Source organism: Macaca fascicularis, chromosome 5 (genome assembly GCF_037993035.2).
Source record: "Macaca fascicularis isolate 582-1 chromosome 5, T2T-MFA8v1.1".
In the NCBI taxonomy this organism is placed as follows: domain Eukaryota; kingdom Metazoa; phylum Chordata; class Mammalia; order Primates; family Cercopithecidae; genus Macaca; species Macaca fascicularis.
This window is the reverse complement of record NC_088379.1, coordinates 116,188,513-116,212,260: the sequence shown is the minus strand read 5'-3', so window position 1 is coordinate 116,212,260 and position 23,748 is coordinate 116,188,513. Positions and strand designations below refer to the sequence as shown.

At 41.6% G+C, this 23,748-nt stretch overlaps 1 long non-coding RNA gene across 13 annotated transcripts; it reads left to right on the top strand.

Moving 5' to 3' along the window:
* The first annotated feature begins 812 nt into the window (after positions 1-812).
* Positions 813-23,501, top strand: LOC107129809 (uncharacterized). 13 transcript variants are annotated; one of them, XR_006698270.2, is made up of 4 exons: positions 813-923; positions 1,329-1,516; positions 19,298-19,457; positions 19,712-23,185. It is a non-coding gene; the product is annotated as an uncharacterized lncRNA (long non-coding RNA). The 13 variants fall into 13 exon arrangements; XR_006698269.3 differs by lacking the exon at positions 813-923 and adding an exon at positions 941-1,045; XR_006698271.3 differs by lacking the exon at positions 813-923 and adding an exon at positions 965-1,041.
* The last annotated feature ends 247 nt before the right edge of the window (positions 23,502-23,748 follow it).

Genomic DNA, 23,748 nt, shown 5'->3' with positions numbered 1-23,748 from the left:
AGCCCTTCAGTTTCTCAAAGAGCCCAGGGGTTGAGAGGTTAGAGTGGAGTTTCCTGAGTCTTGTCGAGCAATATGTAGTTGAGGCAAAGGTCACGCTCCCGGTGTTTTGTTTTAAATAATATTGACCCATTAATTCTAAACCTGCTTGTTCCTGAAATTATACAGGATTATAGTTTGCAAACTGCAGGACAATGAAGCAAATCAAGATGAATTACAGCCCTGGCCCTCCCTCCCATCCTCTGACATCTAAACAGGGAATGAGTCCGGTGTGAGTGTTTAAATGAACTTTAAGCACCCGATCCTCCTTTATCAGCGATTTTCAGCTTAAAAAAAAATGTGAAATTTGATTTCATAACAAATAGAAGCACATACCACTTAGTCCCAGAGAATTCATCCTCATGGTGCTACGAGGGTCGTTGTGGAGGTAGGGGGAGGGATGTGCTGAGATCTTTTGTTATGCTTGTCAACCCCGCGCACAACCAGAGTGGGCGAGAACAAACACCACGCTGGGGAACTTAGAGCAAAAAGTAACCTCCGATTTTCTGGAGCCGAGAATATCATTGTTTTCGCGCTTTAGTTGCTTTCATCTGAATGAAACTTTACCTAGAAGCTTTTGGAGCTCAGACACTGAGTCTTTGTTCTGCAAGAAACTGCTGCTGCCACTTAAAGAGATCGCAGATGATGTCCCCGATTTAAGATCAGTGCTCAACGCACATTAACTTTCTTTCTTTTTAAAGCTCTGCCTCCGAATTGCGGAGGGATCACGCAGCAGTGGGGGGCAGATAAAAGCCCTTTGGCCGAGGGTCACCTCCGTCCATGTTGTTCGCTTGAGAGCAGTGAAGAGCAAAACGGTCCCCACGGGCGGACTTTGGCTTCTGGAGCCGCAGGGCCCTGCGGTCCTGGCACCTCCGCCTCTCAGCCTGGTAGGGGGGCGGGGAGGGGCAAAGCGGGGAGGGGAAGGAAGGAGCTAGAAGAGGGGATTTGGGGATGGGGGCTGGAAGCGCTAACGAGACCTGCCGGGAGGATTTGATTCTCCTGCAGGTTGGTGAGTGATTTGGGAGCTCTGGGTAGAGGAGGTGTACCTCGGCCTAGTTTGGTTGTGGAACTAGAACAACGCGAGGAAATCAATCAATCTGCAGGAAACAAAAAATGGAAGTCGAGGTTTAGGAAGAGTTGTCACTTCCCCGACTTGAGTGGTGCAGGCTGGGGGCGGAGACTTGGGACCTAAGAGAGGCCATTTCTCTCACCTCAGCTCCTTTCCCTTGGACTTCCAAAAGGAATAATTTTACTCTCTCCTCTGTTCTCCCCCCAACTCTCATCCCCGCTAGCCTGCAGACCGCCTGCCCCTTTCCGCATCTTCTTTTCCCATCCTGCGAGAGAAACCTAGCTCCCAGAGCCGGTGCAGTCAGTCCCCTCGCCCCTCCCGCCCCTGAGCGGGTCCCCCTCCAGCCGTCGCTGCATCCACCACCTCGGTTCCACTCAATCGATTTTTGCTGCATGTCAACACTTATTACCGGTGAGTGTGAGGGTATTTTTTCTTCTTCTCTAGGTCTCTTAATGATTTCTGAGCTAGTTGTGTATTAAAGTGCTTAAAGAAACCTTTAACATAATCTATAGCGTGAGCACCAACCTCCCCCGCTTGAGTTCAAAAATGGCGAGCTCGAGGTTGGGCCCGGAGGCTCCCAGGCCTCACTGGCCTCAGCCCACGGCTGCCCCGCTCCTTGAGCGCTCAAAAGTTCGCCAGGCCTGGGGCAGGAACCCCGCGCAGGCGATCCGCCGTCTGGGGGCTTTCTTCCCGCCACCCCCTTCCATCCCTCACCTGTTACTCTCAGGCACCTTTTTTTCTCTCGGTGTCTTTGGCCTATCCTCGGGTTTTGTTTTATTTTTTAAAAAAAGAAAAGAAAAGAAAAAAAGTAAGCCTCTTAAAAAATTTCCAAGGCCCCAAATTCTTCATTCCGCTAATACCGATTTCAGATTGGCGGAGACCTGGGAAAAGGTGTATACAGGCCATGATTGTCTCAACTTCCTCCCAATTCCTAAATCTGAGTTTTAGTGTTTACGACTTGGTTAGAAATTTAATTTTTAAAAATATGTTGGAGAGCCTGGGCCGAATAAGCAGTTTGATTAGAAGGCAAAATCCTCTGCGCCTCCTTGCCCTGCTTTTTCTCTCACCCCCACCCCCTTTCTATTAGGCGCTGAAGCGGGGGGCGGGGGGGTGTAGGGGTGGGGGTTAGGAGTGTAACAAAAAAATTAATGGGAAAATATGAACAATATCTTCAAAGTCCTAATATTCCTCGAAAGCCTTATAAATTAACCCTGTGAAGAGTGAGCCCTTTAAAGGCGAGTCTATAAAAATCCAGCGTGATTCCGAAGGAGGACGACCCTTCCCCCAATCCCTGTCGCGAATGTGACCAAACAAAGGTCTGTCCTGCAATCCACATCCTAATCCACGGGCGCCCCCGCCGTCGTCGCTGGGACTCCCCAGCCTCCGGCCGCCCATAATCGACGGAGCTACCCTGGGAGTCCTTGGCTCCGTGATTTAACTTTTTTAGAGAGGGGGAAAAAAGGAGGGGGTGTAATTAGATCAGAGGCCTTTATGAATATAGACTCCCTATTGATTGATTTATAAACCCCCTGACGAACTGCAGTTAATCTAAGCGCACCGGGAAGCAAGAAACATGGCTGACTGAAGGAGAAGTCTGGAAGTAAACGAGAGGAATTTCTGTTAGCAGATTTTCAGAAGGAATATTTTTTAAAAATAGATTTTCTTCCCCAGCTTCCCAAACAATTGCATTAACAGAACTTGAGGGGATGGTAATTTGAGTTTTTTTAAAGAGGGTTAAGTAGAAACACCATTGTAAACATGTAACTGATTTATCTTTTCAGGTTCTAGCAGATGAGCCCAGGGAAATTTTACTCTAATCTTAAAAATTTATCACCCTTGGCCCCTCCCACCCTTCCCTGCCCCCTCCCCAAAGGGAGGACTTCCCATTGTTGACTGTCTATCCGAAAAGATAGAAAACAGAATTTACTGTGTTTGGGATGCATAACTTCATTCACTTCTGTGCTGAGTATTTTATGCATTTTTAAAAAGTAAATGTTGATTTTAGATTTTGTTTGAAGATTAGAGAAATCCTGCAAGAAATGAAATACCCCATTGAAGATATATTCAAATCTACTTAATTACCTTTAAAAATCATTTCTACTCCTTTTGTAACAATACATTGCTAACAGTTCAGTAGTAGCTGTGGAAAACAGGAGCTATTTGAAGCTTAAGTTACTCTGCAGAAGAATGGCTATAAAAGCCATCCAGATTCCTTACAATTAAAAAATTTTAAAAACACGTAATGACTACATGGTAAAAGTGTTTACTTTTGGGTGGTAGCGGGGGGTGCTTTTAAAATTTCCTTCCTTCAGAAGGACTAACAGAAGTGCAGACACACTGGCCTCTCCCTGGGCAGGGTGGGTGTCTGCACCCTGGGACTTTGATGAATCTTTCCAGACCTAGTTCTTCTAGTCTTCAGGCAAAAAATGTTTAAGGTGTTTGCCCTCCCTCGTGCTCTTTTTCTCCTCCATCCTCTCCCTCTCCTATTTTCTTTGTCCACAGCCAAGGTTTTGTCTTGTTTTGTTTTGTTTTGTTTTGTTTTTCCTCCATTCATGCAACTGAGGAAATGGCCCGCTGATGCTGGGACCTGATGTACCCACGCTAAGGCCTGGGGGTGGATTCCTCACAGCCAGACTCCCTCTGCCAATGCTTCCTCTCTCCAGAAACAGCAAAGCCTCTCTGCTTTCGCTGACAGTTTGCAGCAGTGCGGGACAACCTCGCACACAGTCCTGGGCAGGAACTTTTATCCTCGTCGCTCTGGAAAGATGAGATCTAGAACCATCCCTGCTGTCCCCCGGAAAGCGGTGGGCAGCTTATTGAATGTGACCTGGGACTCAGACCAGTGGCAGCCCAATTCTTGGGCGAGTTTCCCCGCTCTGCGTGTGTCAACAGCCCTCGAAACTGCTTCTGCTTCTCTGGGCACGTATCACAGGGAGTGTGTGTGGGGAGCGGCTTGCTGCACCCAATAGAACTTCACGGCATCTTTCTATGTCCTCCTGCAGTATGGATCGACTGCAGGGCCTTCTCGGCGTTGCTTCAGAGGGTGCCCGCATTTGGTTGCCCACTAGTCTCCCTGACAGCTTCACCCCGCTGTGTGCGGGCTCAGGGGATGGATGGGGGTGGGGGATTGAGGGGAGAGAGAGGACAGAGGTGGAGGCCCTGCAAGCCATCCCCAGCGCTAAGAAATGGGCTTTCCCTCTCAGAGCCTGAGGTTGCAGACTACGAATCACTTTGTTAGAAAATAAAATAATATCAAGCAAAGTAGAGTAAAATAGAACCCTTCTTCTGTGGGTGCTGGGCCTCGGGCGATGCTCATTCACAAGACACTCCTGACTTCAGCTTCTCCAGCTACCTCTTGAAATCCGTGACATCGAGGGAGACGTTCTTATCTGATGAGGCGGTGTCTTGTTTATCTGTTTCTTTGAACACGAGAGAAAAAAAAGAAGAAGAAGAATCTCTTGCGAATGCTAGGCTGCAGCTCTGAGCTACAGCTTCCCGGCGCGAAGCTCCCCATCCCGGATCCTCCTTCCTCTGGGTGGCCGGGCCATCTTGTCATCCGCCATGCGCCAGGGTACGGATATTTGGACAGGTGACCAGGACCTTTTGGACCCATGAATTCCGTGGGGACCACGCAGTCCATCCCTTAGAACGACCCGAGGTACAGCCGCTCCACCTGAACGTGCCCCCAGGGGCGGCTTTTCCTAGGACCTCACTGGCCGTCTAAACAGGGTTTCAGTTACAACCTCGTCCTACCGCTTTCCATTTACTAAAACAGCTGCTTTATCTTAATGTTCATTTTTTGGCCAATGACATGGGGGAAGGGCGGTGGTGGTAAGAGTTACTGCCTGTCTCCCTTTACCCTGACGGTATTTTCAGAGGCACTAGGAGAAGCGGGAACCCGGAGGGCCACCTACGCACCTCCGGGGTCGCCGTCTTGGCCCGGCACTCGAAGTTTGCGCGTCCCTCCGGCCAACAAAACCAGAATCTAATCTGCAGCTGCCGCCGCACCCCCACTTCCCGCCCGCATCCCCAGCCCGAAGCCTCAGGCAGGGCATAGCAGCCCACACGCTCGAACTGCACCGACCGCCCGCGGGGTCCAGCTGGGGCTAAGCGGGGACCCTGGCGCCTGCGCTCGGGACGACCCCGCACGCGCCGCAGCTCCCGGTCTGGCGGGCCGCCTCGTGGGCGGTCTGGACTCAGCCCTGGCCCTGCCTTGCCGCTGCGCCTCCAAAGATCGCGCGCCAGGCTGGCCCACAGATGTGACAGCTTCTTTGCTCTCTTCTAGTCCACCCAGGGAGTCCAGGGTGGGAGGAGCCCCCTGCCACATCCCTTCTCACCCTTTCTCGGGCCTTGAGCAGCCATATACCTTAAACGGGTCATGCCTGCCTGCCTCCTTGGAGCTGCCTCTCGAAGCCCGGGGGTTGAACATTAACCAGCTGCGGCTATAGACTGGGGTAAAACGTTACGTATAAAAATGAATCATCTATCCGGTCCTGGGAGAGAGGACCTATAGAGAGCTCTGCACCTAGAGCAGCCCCAGCCGTGTCCCTGGCCCAAAGTACCGACTCTTCTGGAGGCCACTTATCAAGGACCATTCCGCCGCAGGAAGCAGAGGACAAATGAGGGGCTGGAGGAGGGGGGTGGCTGAGTCAACCGTTCTCCTTGAGGAGTTTGAGGTTCAGGGCTTCGAACACAAGAGCATTTCCTTTTCTTTCACACTTGAGAAAGTGTGAACAGCTTTTCATCTCTTATAAAGGTTAGTGGGGGAAAGCTGGAGTCTAGGAGGAGCGGCTGTCCACAGGGCCAAGAACTGTCGTGCTGCTGCCATCTCTGGCGCCTGGGGTGGGATCCCGGGAGGCAGGGCTCAGTGGGTGGGGAGTGGCAGCAAGAGACCTCGGACCTGAGACCTCGCAGAAGTCCTGGCTTGAGGTTGCGCTGAAATCCTAGGCTCCCATCCGATCCCACCCACAACTGGTCTGGATCCTGCCTCCTTCCGACTCTGACCTATTTGTTTTTTCTTTAAACATAAGTAATGGAAAGTAAAATGATACGTGTGCACTGACTTATGTGCTAGGCTCACGTGCCCAGTCAAAATATACAGAATTTACCAAAAGATAACAGAGCTGAAGGAAGAATTCAAGACAGTGCACATCCTAAGTTCCTGTGCCCTCACCTGGAAACGTTACTGACTCAGGCACTCAGCAAATTCCTGAATAGGAAGATGATTCTTTTTCTGTATCTGTCTCTCTCCCTCTGCCTAACCTCTGTTCCCTCCACAACCACCGCCCACCCCCCCCGCAAATTGAAGAAAAATCTGAGATAAGGTGGGTGCAAGCAAAAGGGAGATGTGATGTTATTAGGTCTTTCAGGAATTGCCCATCAACCTACAGAGCAATTCCTGTACCTCTTAAGAAGACCGTTTTTTTCTTATACAAAATAGTTTTATTGAAATGCATGCCTGACTCATTATAACCTCTTCGTAAATATATATATATTTACTCTCAGAAGTTTTGCTCTCAGAAGTTTTGCTGAGAGCATTCACTCAAATCTCTGTACTTAGGGGTGTGAGAAAGTGGCTGTGGTGGTGTGCATGTCTGCTGAGAACTCTGCATCGTTGCACTACTCTCAAGGTCACATCCTAGCTTCTTCAAAGGCCACTCCTCCTGCTTCAGTGTGTTCACAGCCTGTGTAGTGATCCTGAGAATTTCTGGCAGGGGTTGGAGGGTGGCAGCAGAGACATGCAGTAAACAAGGCTTTCCAGAGTCTCAGCAGGCATCAACAATGTGACAAGTGCTGTGTATGTGTACTAATTGGACATCACCCATCAGTTCGTTCTCAGTGAAAATGGCTTTCTGTTTAAGATGTGGTTACAGAGTGTTCATCACTTCATGTAGTGTCACTGCTCTAACCTCAGTGCACACAATACTCTATGTCATTCCTATAGAGCAATACAGCTCAACTTCATCAGCACCCAACTTGATGTTATTCCACTCTCCCAAGAAAAATAGAATTGACTCAAATGTTCCACTAAGTTAGCTCTAGAGAGACAATGAATGCATCGAAGCAAATAAATACAAAGAACTATGAATCACATACTCAGCTGCTTTTCAGTGACTTGGAAACAGAAAAACGTAGATGGAGAAAGGGCAATTTACTTTTAGGGGTTTGAGTAGTTGGGGAAAGGAGTATTCTAAAGGGTATTGCAGTGTTCACTCAAACCCTCTTCTCCTCCACCAAATTACCATGTTATCTGACACCCTCGATCTATTTGTGTCCTGGGTAACAGACAGTTTGACCAAGAGGTCACAGACTAGAGGGCTTGGGTGACTGGAAACAAGTTTGACAAGAAAGGAATCTGGGTGGGGTGCCACCATGGAGGTGGAGAGAGGATGAGACCACAGTGGCTGGAGCAGCCTGGCAACACAAAGTCTCTGCTGGACCCTGCATTTACACAAAATGCCTTGTCAGAGAATGGGGGATTAGGAATAGCTATCAACACAGTTTCATGGATGAGAGAAATTTAAGTCTCTCTCTCCATTCCTTTTCTTTACTTTCCCTTTATTTTCTACCTTCTTCATTTCCTCCTTTATTATTGCCCTTCTTCTACAACAGGCGACTGTCCCCAGAATTTTGGCTGCTCCTGGATTATGCCCCGCTTATCTTCTCTTTTGAATTAAGGCTTCAGATGGTTTGTAGTGTTCACTTTTCCAGATATGATACATTATTTTATTCAGTCAAGAGTCTACCTGTAAACCATTTGTACTTATGAATACGGAGTGCTTCTATGAACAATAAAAGTTTCAGGTAGAATAAGTAAAGCATGCAATATTGTATAGCTTGTCTTTTCAGAGCACAAAAAGGACTGTGCATACTCTTTAATAAAGCCCCACTGCATGCTGGAGAGGCTGGGAGAGTGAGTGAGCAGGCTTCTTTCACCCAGGCAACATGACCGTTGGCATTATGACCACCAAAGTGAGAAATCTCCAGTTTGCCATTCTCACCTTGAAAGCTCCTCCTTCCCTGAAACTACCATCTGTGGACTCACACGCATTGTCAAATTCACGTGTTCCAAGAAAACACTGAAAAGTGTGTAAAGTTGATGTACTAAACTTTACACATCTTTTCACACAAATGCATCTGTTTTTTAGTACATAAAGTTTATGTACTAAGTTTAGTACATAAACTTTACACATCTTTTCACACAAATGCATCTGTTTTTCTTGTGCTATATACTCTTTCTATTGGCTCGGCAGTATTTTATTGTGATGTATCTTCCTTGTACAATTGAGAAACACCTTCATTGTCATCCTGCTACTCATTAGATTAGAACTTGGTTGAAACATATCTTTAACTTCACAGAAGGGCTGCCACATTTCACCCTCCTTTGGCTCCTTCTTTTCCTTTCTAACTTCTTCCATAATCTCACTTAGAGGTTAATTCTAAATTTCATGACTCTCTTCCTTTTTACTTTTTCATTTTATTTCTGGGCAATTATTGTTCCCATACTCCCAAACTAACTTTCATCCATATTACTCCTTTGGCAATTACCATATGGGGTGTTTTATTATGAGTTAAGATTTTGCGGGTCTTTTTTTTTTTTTTTTTTTTTTTTGGCTTCTTGTGGTGGCCTGGCACAATACCTTGTAACAGAGTAGATGTTCAATAAATGCCTATTGATCAAATGTTACAATTAAAATCTTTGTTCACAAAAACAAAAGTTCAAAGACATTAAAATCTGTTGAATTGGCATAAATTAAATCTCAGCTTAATTCTAATTAATTTCTAATCCTTTTCCCAACAAACTAGATGTGTAAAAGAATTCTATAGCAGAAATTCCATCATAATGTTTTTCAACACTGCTAGCATCTTCCCTACATCAGAGCAGTTTCAGGATGGTGAATCATGATCAGGGTTCATAAGATACTGAACAAATTTTAGTATTTCCTAATATATTATCAAAATAAAGAAAGTTTGAAAAATCTAGTTTCGGGAATATGTGTGGTAAGGGAAGTATAAAAGGTAGGAGACACATAGGTAACAGAAGTTTCCAGCTCGTAATTTTCTAGAGTCATTTTACTAGTTAAGGGATTATGATGTCCAATTCTCCTTTACTTTATGCTTTTTAAAATTTCACTGCTCACAATTTGTAGTAAAATATAGTGTATCAAAATATATTATGGACAAAGTTTTTTTTTTATTCGTAGAGACATAAAAACCTAAGAAATTAAAAATATTTATCCAAAAACAACAAAAAAGATTTAACCCAGGCCGGGCATGGTGACTCATGCCTGTAATCTCAGCACTTTGGCAGGCTGAGGCGGGTGGATCACCTGAGGTCAGGGGTTCAAGACCAGCCTGGCCAACATGGCAAAACCCCATCTCTATTAAAAATACAGAAAATTAGCCGGGAGTGGTGGGGGGACACCTATAATCCCAGCTACTTGAGAGGCTGAGGCAGGAGAATTGCTTGAACCCGGGAGATGGAGGTTGCAGTGAGCTGAGATCTCACCATTGCACTCCAGCCTGGGCAACAGAGAAAGACTCTGTCTAAAAAAGAAAGAAAGAAAGAAAAAGAACGACTTAACCCAATCAGACTTTGATTAGGGTCACAGACCAAACAAGTTATAGTTATTTTTATTTCTACTCGTTTTTGTCCAGTAGGCCTCACACATTTTTGATGAACTTATGGGTGGTAGAATATTCCTTAGAACACTAACCATATCCACTTCTACTTTCCAGCTGTTACCTAAACAACAAACTAGACACACTTCACTGCAAACAGTGGGAAGAATGGTGTTACCTTTGATGAAACATCCATGGAACATTTTGGTAACTCTTAACATATACAAAAAAAAAAAAAAGTTTCACCTCATTGTGCTAAATAAGTAAATAATACATATATAAACAAACAAATAAAATGATAGGGACTGGAATGGTAGAGAAATTTTAATGAATTTTAATGCAGTGGGTTTTGCAATGGCTGCAGAACTTTCAAAGACCCCAGTCTCTAGTGGAAAACCACTAGTTCGGGTCGGCATTGCAGGGAGAGGTAGATGGCTGGAGATTCCAGAAACCTAGGGGGAAGATGACTGGAAACTCACAAAAAGGTAACAGATTTGATACATTTTCTTTGGTTGTCTCAGTCACTATAATTTAAAAAATTGTCTACACTCTCATAAAGCAATGGGTCAATATTATTTTCACAGTACTCTTAACATGTTTTACCTTTATTTTATTCATAACCATTTCTAAGTATAACAATATACAGTGATGCAGAAGATAGTTTGGTGAGTACTTTCTATGAGCCATGAATTGCGCCAGTGCCTTTTATATATTAATATTATCTCAATCAGTTCTCACAAGAATACTATAAAGTAGATAATATTATTTCCTTATTTGACAGATAAGAAAACTGATTCTCAGAAGTAACTTGCCTCAGGCTGCCTGGGTAATGAATGTCAGAGGCAGAACTAGAATAGGACTCAAGTTATGCACAATGCGACAGGACCAAAGAATTGCTAGTCTTCTGTATCACTTTCTGCTGACGTGATTAGAAAATATGACTCATAAATTAAAAGTGCTATGAAAATAGTATTTCCTAGTTATCTTATGAGATGAGTAGTGAAAGAAAAGGGTAGAGATTATAGTAACCCAGCCAATCAAAGGTAAAGATGTTTTACTCTTTCACATGTGTTTCAGTGCACATTTCCTACACTAAAGCAATGGACAACTTGTCAAGGCAGTTTGACGTGACATTTTAGACATGATAGGAAAAGCAGCCACCTTGCTGATATTAAGAAAAGGATACACACACACACACACACACACACATATACACATACCTTCTTTATATATATACATATAATTACAAAAATATACACATATACATATGTATGGTTATGTATATATACACATATATACACACATACACATATATCAGTTGGCATAAGATCAAGTGATTTTTTTCCTTGGCCTTGTACATTATGACCTGTTCACTCCTTTTTTGCTTCTCTCCACCCCTATTGACCCTTTTTAAGGCTAACTCCAGATCTCAGCTTAGATGTTCCCTGACACTCTGGTGTTAGGTTAGGTCAACATGCCCCTCCTGTGTGTTTCCATAACCATATCAAAGCACCTAACACACTTTTATGAACTTAACACGTTTGAAGATTAGAGATCAGTAATTTCATAGCATCTCACAGCTTGCCCTTTGAGCTATTTTTGCATGATTAGACTCAGATTATATATTTTTACGATATTCAGGATATCATACTGCTGCCATCATATCAGGAGGCACACATAGTGATTTTTCAATACTTGATTATGTTAATTCATTACTTAAGGTGGTGTCTGCTTCATTACTTTAATATTTAAAAGTTATTTGATGGCTTCTCTATTAACATTATGCTTTTTCCATCGTAATTAGTATTTCATGAGCAGCTTTATGGTGAGAAATTCAAACCTCCTGCCAACAGCCATGTGAGTGAGCTTGGAAGCAGATTCTCCAGCTCTTCAAACAATGGCAGCCCCAGAAAACAATGTACATGCAACCTCCTGAGAGTCTCTGAGCTAGAAATACCCAGCTAAACTGCTGTGAGATTCTTCAACCTTAAAACTGGGATGAGATAACAAATATTTATCATTTTAAGATGCTATGTTTTGGGGTAATCTGTTGCTTCACCACCTGCATTCTATATTCCCAAATTTTTCATCACTTTTCATCTGTTATGGTCTTTCTCCTCCTCTGCACTTTGGGTTTTATTTATTTTTTCTTTTCCGCTGCCACTTTAATAGCACTCTGGGCAAAACAGAGAGAAACAAACGTAATCAATTCACCAAATTTTACCTGAAGTCCAAGGAGGTAAATATTAAGTGCAGATTTGGAGGAGGGAAGGGGTAGGACTTAGTGATGCTGTGTAAGAAAAGCATTTGTGCCAGAAGAAAGATGAGATAAGCACTAGAAGGCAAAGAAAAACATTTTATGTAAAATAGAAAGCAATTGAAAACGATACCTTTGTTTCACATTTAGTAAATATAATTCTGGTTTTTAAAAATATAATCTTAGAAATACTTATTTTGTCTCCCTAACACGTCCCCCTTTCTGGAAACAGAACTGTCCTTTTTCGGGGGATCCTGTTCTTCTCTTTACTTGTGCTACATTGTTCTAACGGATGCTGCCAATTCTAGAACTGATCTCTGTATTCACAAGAGTAGGCACGTGAGCTTGGCTGCCTTTTGTGTCCTTCCACAGAAATCTTCAAATGATAATTTCGAAAAGAGAAGCAGTGCTTTTCAAGATGAAGAGATGAGTTGTCAGAAGTCCAGGTTCTCCAGGGCAGAAGATTTTAGTCTCTGTTAAGACAGACTCAGAGAGAAGCGCGGATGAGAGTTGGAGGGAGAGAGAGTCCTGCTCTCTCTCCTGTCCGTTACTATGATTCTGGAGGTCCAGTTAAATGTCCTTCCTGAGATTTTGCTACTCTGGTCAGCATATTTCCTGTTTTGCCTAAGGTGGTTCAAATTGGGTTTCTGTCACTTGGAAAAGGTTTCCTGATTCAATAGACTAGTGTTCCCTCCCTCCTCCATAAATAGTCTCTCCCCTAGAGAGTAAGAAAAAGTGCCCCTGAAGCCAGGATTTGAGATAGTCTTTTGGGATCCTCAGATGCTCATGTGTAAGCAGAAAAATTTCATCTTCTAGTGGTCCTCTACTAACACTGCCTGGGAATTATTGAGGGGGTGAGGAAGGAGGGTTGTGTACACACACCCACACCTGTTAAGCTTTTTTGCCAACACAATAATATTTATTGAAGGTCTATTATGTTTCAGGCACTTTCATAAACAGCTGCTCTGCACTAGTCCAAGACACTAGATTTTCACACTGTTCCTAATTATAGATGAGATGATATCTTTAAAATAAAATACTTTAAATATTAGTCTTTACAAAATGTAAACGTTATGAGTAAAGATTAGGTGCACCTTTCCACACCTTTTCCAGGTTTAACTTACCACTATTTGGATGTCTCTTTTGCTTTTATAAGTTTATCCCCCAAAAATGAAATAGAATTTCAAATGTAAATGCCATTTTAGCATTACTACTTGAATGACTTGTTTCTAAAGACATTTTTGAGAAAGATGATTAAAAATAAACAAAAAATTTGAATCAAACTATAACTAAATAGCGTGACTTGCCTTGAAATTCTAGCTTTATTCGTATAAGTTTGTGTCCCCAAAAGAAGCAGACTCAAAATAAGTCATCCCAAATCTATGTAAACAGATTTAGGTTAGGGAGAGTGGTGATGTTAAGGGCATTAATTCCAGTTTTGGTTATTACTTTGAAGCTTGGACAGTGTTTGTCCAGTAATTTCTCATGTATTCTTTTCCCCTCAGTCTTCCTGGGGGAAATGGTTACAACAGCTTAGAGCACTCCTCTGAAGAGATATCCACACTGGCAAAGGTACCAGCTTTTCACTTTTGCAGTGGGTGGTCTGGCACCAAAATTCCCCACTGGCTGAGAATCTGAAGCCTGCCCAGGCCTCCCATAAGCTTCAGTATTTAAACATTTTTATATGTAATTTAAGATGTGAACTATTAGAACTAACAATAGGTAATTGGCTTTCTCCAATTTTCCCATTAGAAAATATTAAGGAATTCCCAGCATATTCTGTTGTTAAGACGATGACACAGTCTGTGTCAAAAATTAAATTTCTTCTCACTCACTTTAAAAAATGCAGCATCTTATTTCCATTATCTACCCTGCCATTTCTATCCACTCTGTTATATCTAAGATTTTTCTTGTTAACTACACGTAATATTTAAGATGTATCAAAATTAATAATATGTTTTTGTTTTCTAAATTGTTTAATAAAAAGTTGTTGAGCACTATTACAAGACTCTGTGCTAGGCACAATAGAGGATAAGAAAATCATAATTATTCATTAAGATAAGTGTTTTGGCAAAGTGCAGTGGCTCATGCCTGTAATCCCAGCACTTGGAGAGGATTGCTGAGGCAGGAGGATTGCTTGAGCCCAGGAGTTCAAGACCAACCTGGGCAACATGGCAAAACCGAATCTCTACAAAAATTAGCCAGACATGGTGGTGCATGCCTTACTCTGGAGGCTGAGGTGGGAGGATCACCTGAGCCTGGGATGTCAAGGCTGCAGTGAACTGTGATCACGCCATTGCACTCCAGCCTGGGTGACAGAGCAAAACCTTGTCTTAAAAAAAAAAAAAAAGTATTTTGTACCTAATTTATATCTCATTTAATTCTGACAACAAATCTATGAAATAGGCATTGTTATTCCCATTTTACCAATGAGGAATTTGAGGTACCAAGAGATTAATAATTAATTTGTCCAAGATCATTCAGTTAAGAATTAGTAAAATTGAATTTAAATCTGGGATCATTTGACCTCTAAAGGTTTTTCTCTTAACCACACTGTACTCTGCTCCTAACCAGCACCCCCAAACCAATGTATAATACTTAGCCAACTCATTTCATGATTCCAACTCATGAAGAACCACTTTTAAGTAAGGCAAATGTGTTAACCACTATGCGTAAAATGGTAACCAATGCTCTCAGGAAGCTTAAAATACACGAGAAGGGATAAATCATGTAGGCAAATAACTGAAATTTATGTTAGAATTCAGTGAATACCTTAGGAGTGGTACAAAGTATGATGGGCTTTCAGAAACGATTGAGAATACTTCTAGCTGGGATGATCAAGGCATCATGTTTGAGATTTCTTTTGATTTTGACTTTGAAAGATGGGCAGGGTTTTATTTATTTATTTATTTGTTTGTTTGTTTGTTTGTTTGTTTTTGAGACAGAGTCTCACTCTGTCTCCCTGGCAGGAGTACAGTGGCACCATCTTGGCTCACTGCCACCTCCGCCTCCCGGGTTCATGCCATTCTCCTGTCTCAGCCCCCCGAGTAGCTGGGACTACAGGCGCCCACCACCACGCCCAGCTAATTTTTGTATTTTTAGTAGAGACGGGGTTTCACCGTGTTAGCAAGGATGGTCGTGATCTCCTGACTTCGTGATCTGCCCATGTTGGCCTCCCAAAGTGCTGGGATTACAGGATTACAGGCGTGAGCCACCATGCCCAGCCGGGCAGAGTTTTAATAAAAGCATCAGAACATCATTTCAGGCAGAGTAAAAAGCATAGTAAAGACTGGCACAGTGGTTCACTCCTATAATCCTAGCACTTTGGGAGGCTGAGGTAGAAAGATCACTTGAGCCCAGGAGTTTGAGACCAGCCTGGGCAACATGGCAAAACTCCATCTCTACAAAAAATACAAAAATTAGCTGGGTGTGTTGGCATTCCTGTAATCCCAGCTACTCTGGAGGCTGAGGTGAGAGGATCACTTGAGCCTGGGAGGTGGAGATTGCAGTGAGCCAAGATCACACCAGTGCACTCCAGTCTGGGCAACAGAGTGAGACCCTATCTCAAACAAAAAAAGAAGAAAAGAAAAAAAAAATCAAGACTTGATGGTAGATGTGGGATGAGTTTGGTGAACCAAGAATAATCCAGTGTGAAGTAATAGTAGAAGATAAGTCTGGAACGCTAAACTGTGGCTAGAATGTGGCAGACATAGAAAACTAAGCTAAGAAGTTTAGAGTTTATTGTATAGGCAGTGAGGATATGGGATTGCCATTGGGGTTTCTGACCAGTGAATAAACGGAAAGATGCTGTGCTTTAGTGAGTTAATGGGGCAAGAATACATGGCCAGATGAACTGCAACAAACTAAACTAAAGGGTTTAAACTGGGATTATGGTAGAGAAAAAAAGAAGACAACGCTGAGGAAGACCGCCAAAATAATGGATGACAGGGTTTAGAGAAAGAACAAGTAACTTCAAGTTTTTGAACTTATGTGACTGAATGAGAAGGTTATTAACAAAACTCAGAAATGCTATTTATTTCCAGAGGAGTTTCTTAAGTTGGATGAACAAGAAAGGGAATCACTCATGGCAAGGCAGCTAAAAAGAAATAAAGTTTTAGAATCCCAGCATCAGGAAGTCCAGATGTTTGGTAAAGAATGAAACAATCAACATGTTCATCTAAGACTGACCTTACTGAGAGATCAAGAAATGACAATTATTATGGTTTGCAAGGCAGCCAGAAGCTTGCCTCAAACTTTTATTTGTCAGCTTTATTAGGAAATCTACACCATTAGATAGTCTATTATAGATTAAGGCATTGACAACAAATGATCCCTAAATTTTCTTAGAATGTCCAACTTTTTCCTTATCAGAAATAGTCAAAGTTTGATTGTATAGTTGGAAATTTTAAAATACTCTCAGTTTGGAACACTGGGGGCATTTTTAGGGTGCCAAGGGAAGGTTCTTTGGGGAAGGAGAAATTGGATACTGACATGGTTTTGCTGTGTCCCCACCCAGATCTCATCTTGAATTCCAACATATTGTGGGAGGGACCCAGTAGGAGGTAACTGAATCATGGGGGCAATTCTTTCCCATGCTGTTCTCATTATAGTGAATAAGTCTCATGAGATCTGATAGTTTTAAAAAGAGGAGTTTCCTTGCACAAGCTCCTTCTCTCTTTGCCTGCTGCTATACATGTAAGACATGACTTGTTCCTCCTTGCCTTCTGCCTTGATTGTGAGGCCTCCCCAGCAATGTGGAATGGTAAGTCCATTAAACCTCTTTCTTTTGTAAATTACCCAGTGTTGGGAATGTCTGTATCAGCAGCGTGAAAACTGACTAATACAGATACCAAGAGACTTGAGGGCATAATCTGCCAATAATTTATTAACAAGTTCATCAATTAAGAAATATTTGCTAAAGATCTACTGGAAATAAGGCACCTTGCTAAATCCAAGGGGAGAAAACAACCATATCATCTCTATTCTTGATGACTTTATCCTACCTCATAATTTTGCCAGAGGCTAGTATTTTGTGTACAACTCTAGCAATTCGATTATAAGTTTCAGTTTTCCAAATTAGAAAATTTAGAACTTATAATCTTTAGTACTCAGTTCTTAAGGTTTTTGTCAGTATAACTAATCTAGTCTTTAAAAAAATATATTAGAGTTCCTGGTGAACCTGGAGTTGCCCACTGCTTAGTATACTATATTATCATAGTGCATGGGGGAACTAGACTCCTATTTATATCTAACAAAAAACTGAATTTAGTGTGTGTGTCATTTCTATAATGGTGGAGGTAAAGATATATGTACTTATTTTATGAACTTTGTAAGTGTATATAGGCCTGGAGACAAAAGTGTTTAGCAACATTTTTATTAATAAGTTGGATTTCAAAAATTTTATAACTTAGCATGCTTAATAATTCAAAGCTCAAGAGTATTATTGATATGACAGAAGTAAAATTCAAAAAAATCTGAAGAGGTTGAAATACAGAACTGAAACTACAACTAAAACTTAATGATAGATTGGGGTACAGTTTAGGTTTCAAAAAATCAATTAATACCAAAAGGAATGAAGCATCTCAAAATTAAATTATCAGGGACTTCAGTGAATATGGTAGCCAGCCTCCACAATGGCCTCAATGATTCCAGGCTCCTATAATTCACATTCCCTTGCAATGTCATGCCCCACCCCCTCTCCAATGAATGAAGTTTCCCTATGTAGCTAATAGAATATTGTGGAAATAACGATGTGTGGCATTCAAGGATAGCACGTAAAATGTACAGCAACTTTTGCCTTGCTTTCTTTTTGATCACTCTCTCTGGAGGAGGTAGCTGCCATGTCATGAGGACACACAGACAGCCCTAAGAAGATGTCCATGTGGTAAGCAACTGAGGCTGCCTGTCAACAGCCAGCATGAACTTAACAGCCATGTGAGGGAGCATCTTGGAAGCAGAATTTACAGCCATGGTCAAATTTTTAGATGCTGCAATTTCAGCCAATATCTTGAATCCAACCTTATTAGACACCCTGAACCATTTAGCTAAGTAGCTATCAAATTCAGGAATGAGATAATGGTTATTGTTTTGAGTCATCAAGTTTTGTGGTTATTTCCTACACATGAATAGACAACTAATATATGTGGAAGTGAGTTGCTGCCATTTTAACACATTTTAAATATATAGGAGAGGCACTGGAATTAGGCAATGGCAGAAACTGAAAGATGTTGAAGAGAGTGTTAGTGACAGCTGAAGATGTCTTCAATAGACGATTATTAATAAGCCTGACATCTTTGAGGAGGCTTCTGCTGAGGAAATCATTATCAGAAACCGGAGGAAAAGGGGATAGTTTTAATACAGTGGCAGAAAGTTAAGCAATACAGTTACCTGCAATACTGTGGAACTGGAAATTGTATCTAATAAAATGGATGATCTAGGTAAAAAACTTTCCAGTCAGAGTTTGGAAGGTGCCACTTGGTTTCTTCTTGTTGTTTATAGTAAAATGTGAGAGAGAAGAAGATAAGCTAAAGGACAGATTGTCAAACCAAAAGAAGCTGAAACTTGCTGGCCTTGAAAATTGCTAGCTTCTCAAGATGGGAAACAATGCTAAAATAAAGAAATGGCTTCTGGACAAAGATCAAACTCAGACACTGCCAGATGTCAGACAACTATGGTGTAAAAATGAAGCTGAGGATGTGGTTATAAAATCCTTTGCTAAGGCCTTAGAAAGATCTAAGGTTGTACCTCAGAGAACCATTGAGTCACACTAGAGGTTCTAAGAAGCTTAAGAATAACCTCAGCACAGGCTCTAAGTAGAGCAGAGCTTATTTGAAACAGATTTGCAGGTGTGGCTTTTGTATAATGAAATTAACCCCAGTAAGATTCACAGGAGACTTACAAAGTTTTTAAGAGTATTTCCCTGTTAGAAACATCAACAGGTTGGACTGAAGAGAACACAATAAAAGACGCTTTTGTACCTCCAAATTTCTACTGGCAGGAACCAGACTAGGAAAAATATACAGCTGCAAACCTAGGCTACCTTTTTCATGGAAAAATAAGCTGGTTCAGAAGATAGAGCCAAAATTTCAAAGGTCTAAACCAAGAGTCATAGAGAATCATCCCCAGGAAGCAGTAAGAATGAATACTAGTTCAATATTTGCCTAGCCAGATTTCAAAATTGCTATGGATCAGTGACTCTTATATGCCTTTTGTTTTCCACACTTTGAACAGTAGTGTCTATAGTGGTTATTTTATTTATGGCACATGTTGGGTGTGTATGTGGGTAAAGAAGAGCATACTTTTTATCTCTTTAGTTCACAGATCTTCAGATCAAGGAATTTTACTCAAGGAGCTATACTCAAGGAACCACACTCAAAAAGCCTTATTCACATCTGGGTCTGTTTGGAACAGCAAGATTGTAGCCTTTGAGATGATGCTGTAATGGAACGAGATTTTTGATGGTCTTGAGAATATGTAAGTATTCTTTGCATGTGGGATGGAGGTTAGTCATTGGGAGATAGAGGTTAGACTCTAGTGCCAGCCTACAAGATGACCTCCAAATAATCCTTGCTTTCTGGTACTCACGCTACTGTGTAGCCCTCTCCCATACTGAATAGAGCTGACCTGTGCACCAATAGTGTATTATGTTAATGACAATGTGTGATTTCAAAGGCTAGCACATAAAAGAGATTGTGGCTTGGATCTCTTTCTCTCTCTCTCTCTCTCAGATCACTCTGGGAGAAGACAGCCATCATATAATGTCATGAAGATACTCATGCAGTCCTATGGAGAAGTTCATTGGTGAGAAACTGAGCTAGAAAAAACTTGACAGCCATGTGAGTGAGCCATCTTAGAAGCAGACCTTCAGCCTCAGACAGCTTTCAGAGGATTGTAGCCCCAGCTGAAATGTCAACCACAATCTCATGAGAGACACTGAACCAGAATCACCCAGCCAAGCTGTTCCCAAATTCCTGAGCTATACAGACTGTGTGAGATAGTAAATGTTTATTGTTGTTCTCAGCCACTACTTTTCTAAATTATTTTTTCTTTATTTTTAGACATAAGATCTCACTATGTTGCCCAAGCTGGGGTGCAGTGGTTATTCATAGGCACGATAGTAGCAGACTACAGCCTTGAACTCCTGGGCTCAAGTGTTCCTCCCACCTCAGCCTCTCAAATAGCCGTGACTACAGACAGGCACCGTGACACCAGGCTAAGTTTTGGGGTAATTTATTATGCAGCAATCTCAATATGAGGCAATGGTAAGACTGCTTAAAACTATTATGTGGTTTTTGTCTGCATCAATTGAATAAAGGTTTCATATCATCTATTAATAGTTCACTTCTAGACTTACACCAATGTAGGATATTGTTTATAGCTTGAGTCATATAGTATAACAGACATTGGTAAAAATATTGAGAGCACTAAAGTACTATCAAGATAGTGAAAACAACAAAACATAACATGAGGAGTGCTTCAGTCAACTGGTGATGTTTAACCTTGAGTAGACTAAGGAATGACATGGTATCTATACATCTATTTAAAGCAGTAGTGCAGGGAAGAAATAATAGATATGTTCTGCATATCCTATGTTTCTTCAAAGGGAAGAAAAAGAACAAAAGGCTAAATGTTGTAGAATCATAGATCTCAACAAAATATATGGAAGCATTTTTTGATGCTTCAAATTCTTTTTTTTTTTTGAGACAGAGTCTCTGTCACCTAGGCCGGAGTGCAGTGGCACTATCTCAGCTCACTGCAACCTCCGCCTCCTGGGTTCATGCCATTCTCCTGCCTCAGCCTCCCGAGTAGCTGGGACTACAGACGCCCGCCAACATGCCCAGCTAATTTTTTGTATTTTTTTTTTTTAGTAGAGACAGGGTTTCACCATGTTAGCCAGGATGGTCTCCATCTCCTGACCTCGTGATCCACCCGCCTCAGCCTCCCAAAGTGCTGGGATTACAGGCGTGAGCCACTACGCCTGGCCTCAAATTCTTTAACACAATAATGACTTCCACATTGGAAAAATTGAAACATAGGCAGGATTACCACCTATAAAAAAGGTAGTTCAGAAAAATCCTAGACTGGAATGTTGGATAAACTTTACAAAATGGCCATAAGGCTGCTTTCCCATTTAATCTAAGATACACTCAGTTTTCTGCAATAAACCAGCAAATTTTAGAGGCACTCCCTTACCCAAAGCTCCAAAGCCTTGTAGAAGTACCATCTTAGGTGACACAGTGAACTTTCTGCAGATCCATGGAATGTAATTTAAGTGTTTTCCCAGTTAACACCAGCATCTAGATACGAAGCAGAAAGACCAAAAGACCATTACAGAGGAAGATACCTCTCATTAGTATTTGGTCTAAAGATTTTTTTTAAGGCTTCTCCAGGATAAACGTATTTCTTGAAGCTAAGATTCAGATTCCCAACTTTGGCTTCATTTTAAAGTAAAAACACTCTGTGTTAGAATGATTTCTAAAATCTAAAGCTAACTTGCATATCACAAAGTACAAAGAAGATAAGCACAAATCATTTACTGAGAATCATTTCTTTAATACTGTTTGAGGCTTACCAGGACGGTCCATTATATGCCACACATGTGTTAAACTTTCAGTCAGTAAACCAAAGTTACACAATTCTTCTTCTTCTTCCTCCTCCTCCTCCTCTTCTTCTTCTTCCTCTTCCTCTTCTTCCTCTTCCTCTTCCTCTTCTTGTCTTGCTCTGTCACCCAGGCTGGAGTGCAGTGGCACAATCATGGCTCACTGCAGCCTTGAACTCCTGGGCACCAGTGATCCTCCCACCTCAGCCTCCTGAGTAGCTGGGGCTACAAACACATGCCACCACACCAGCTAATTTTTAATTTTTTGTAGAGATGAGGTCACTATGTTGCTCAGGCTTGTCTTGAACTCCTAAGCTCAAGATATCCTCCTGCCTCGGCCTCCCAAAGTGCTGGGATTACAGGCATAAACCACCATCCCTGACAGGATTTTTTTTTTTTTTTTGAAACAGGGTTTCTCTCTTTCACCCAGGCTGGAGTGCAGTGGCACAATCTCAGTTCACTGTGACCTCCACCTCCTAGGTTCAAACCAACCTCCTGCCTCAGTCTATAGCTGGCACTACAGGTATCAGGCATGCGCCACCATGCCCAGTTAATTTTTTTTTTTTTAATTTTTGTTTTTGAGACGGGGTTTTACCACGTTGCCCAGGCTGGTCTCAAACTCCTGAGCATGAGGAATTTGCCTGCCTCAGTCTCCCTAAGTGCTGGGATTACAGACGTGAGCCACCACACTCAGCCCCTGGCAGGATGTTAAATTCTTAATTCTCTATGTAATACTCACAATTTTGGGGTCCCTTAAAAGACATAGTTTTTTTTCTTGAATAATAAAAAGAATTAGAGAAGACGAGTTCATGCCCTAATTCTTAAAAACAACTTAGAAATTATTGTAGGGATAATATAAGAACAGCAATATATCTGCAATACTCTTTATTAGATAATTGTATTAGTCCATTCTCACACTGCTATAAAGAACTACCTGAGACCGGGTAATTTATGACAAAAAGCAGTTTAACTGACTCACAGTTCTACAGGCTTAACAGGAAGTATGACTAGGAACCTCAGGAAACCTACAATCATGGCAGAAAATGAAGGTGAGGCAAGCACATCTTACCATGGCAGAGCAGGAGGAAGAGAATGATCGAGGAGGTGCTACACACTTTCAAACAACCAGATCTCCTGAGAACTTCATCACAAGAACAGCAAGGGGGAAATTCAGCCCTGTGATTCTATCACCTCCCATCCGGCCCTTCCTTCAACATATGGGAATTACAATTAGACATGAGATTTGGGTGGGGACACAGAACCAAAGCATATCAATAATTTTGCCTAATGTAATAATATTTCCTTAAATAGAAATGTGGAAAATAAAGCCATAGTCTTTTGCCAGTTGTCTTTGAAGTTAAGACTCTTCTCAGTTTTACCACATAGAAACTGGGTTTAACACTTATGTAGAACATATATAAATGTTATACAAACATTTATGTGTTATCTATTGTGCATTGAAGATGAAGAGCCTGGTAATTGTAAAATATTTTGTTAATAGTTTCATTTTGCAAAGTTATTAAGACATTAATCCTATTATCAGTAGAATAACATATGTGAAAATGCTGACTTTAAGTCTGAAGTAAACTTCTCTTTGACATTATAGAGCCCCAGTGTTCTGAGCTGTTTCCTCAAGAGCCTAGCTCATATAAAAGCCCATTCTTCAATTGCTGTCTTGAAAAAAATCTTATGTTCAGGACTTTTTCTTATCATTGCTTCTTCAGGCTAAGCCTTATTTGTCCAGCAGATTTCTTTTTGTTTTATATTATTAATATAGATTAAGTAGAAAAAATATAAAGCGAAATATGTGTAAAAACATTCATGTATTATGTATAATTGCCTTTCAAAACCTTAGTTACTATGCCAAGGTGTTTAGATTCTAGCTTAAAGTTTTTAAATTATTTGCTTTATAAATGAAAGGGAATGTCTGTTTTTTTCACTTCTTATAAAGCACCTTCCTAGCCTATGAGCATTTACCAGTCCCTAGGATCCACCAGGATTAACATTTGTAAACTGCAAATACACAAAAAGCCAAGGGCCAAGGATTTCCAAATAGGCATAAATATGTTTTCCTTGCAATGGTAAAATGAGGTAATACAAATCATCATTAAGGAGAATGGAGAACTCTCATTTTCAATACATACTGCAATTAAATTAAGTTTCTCT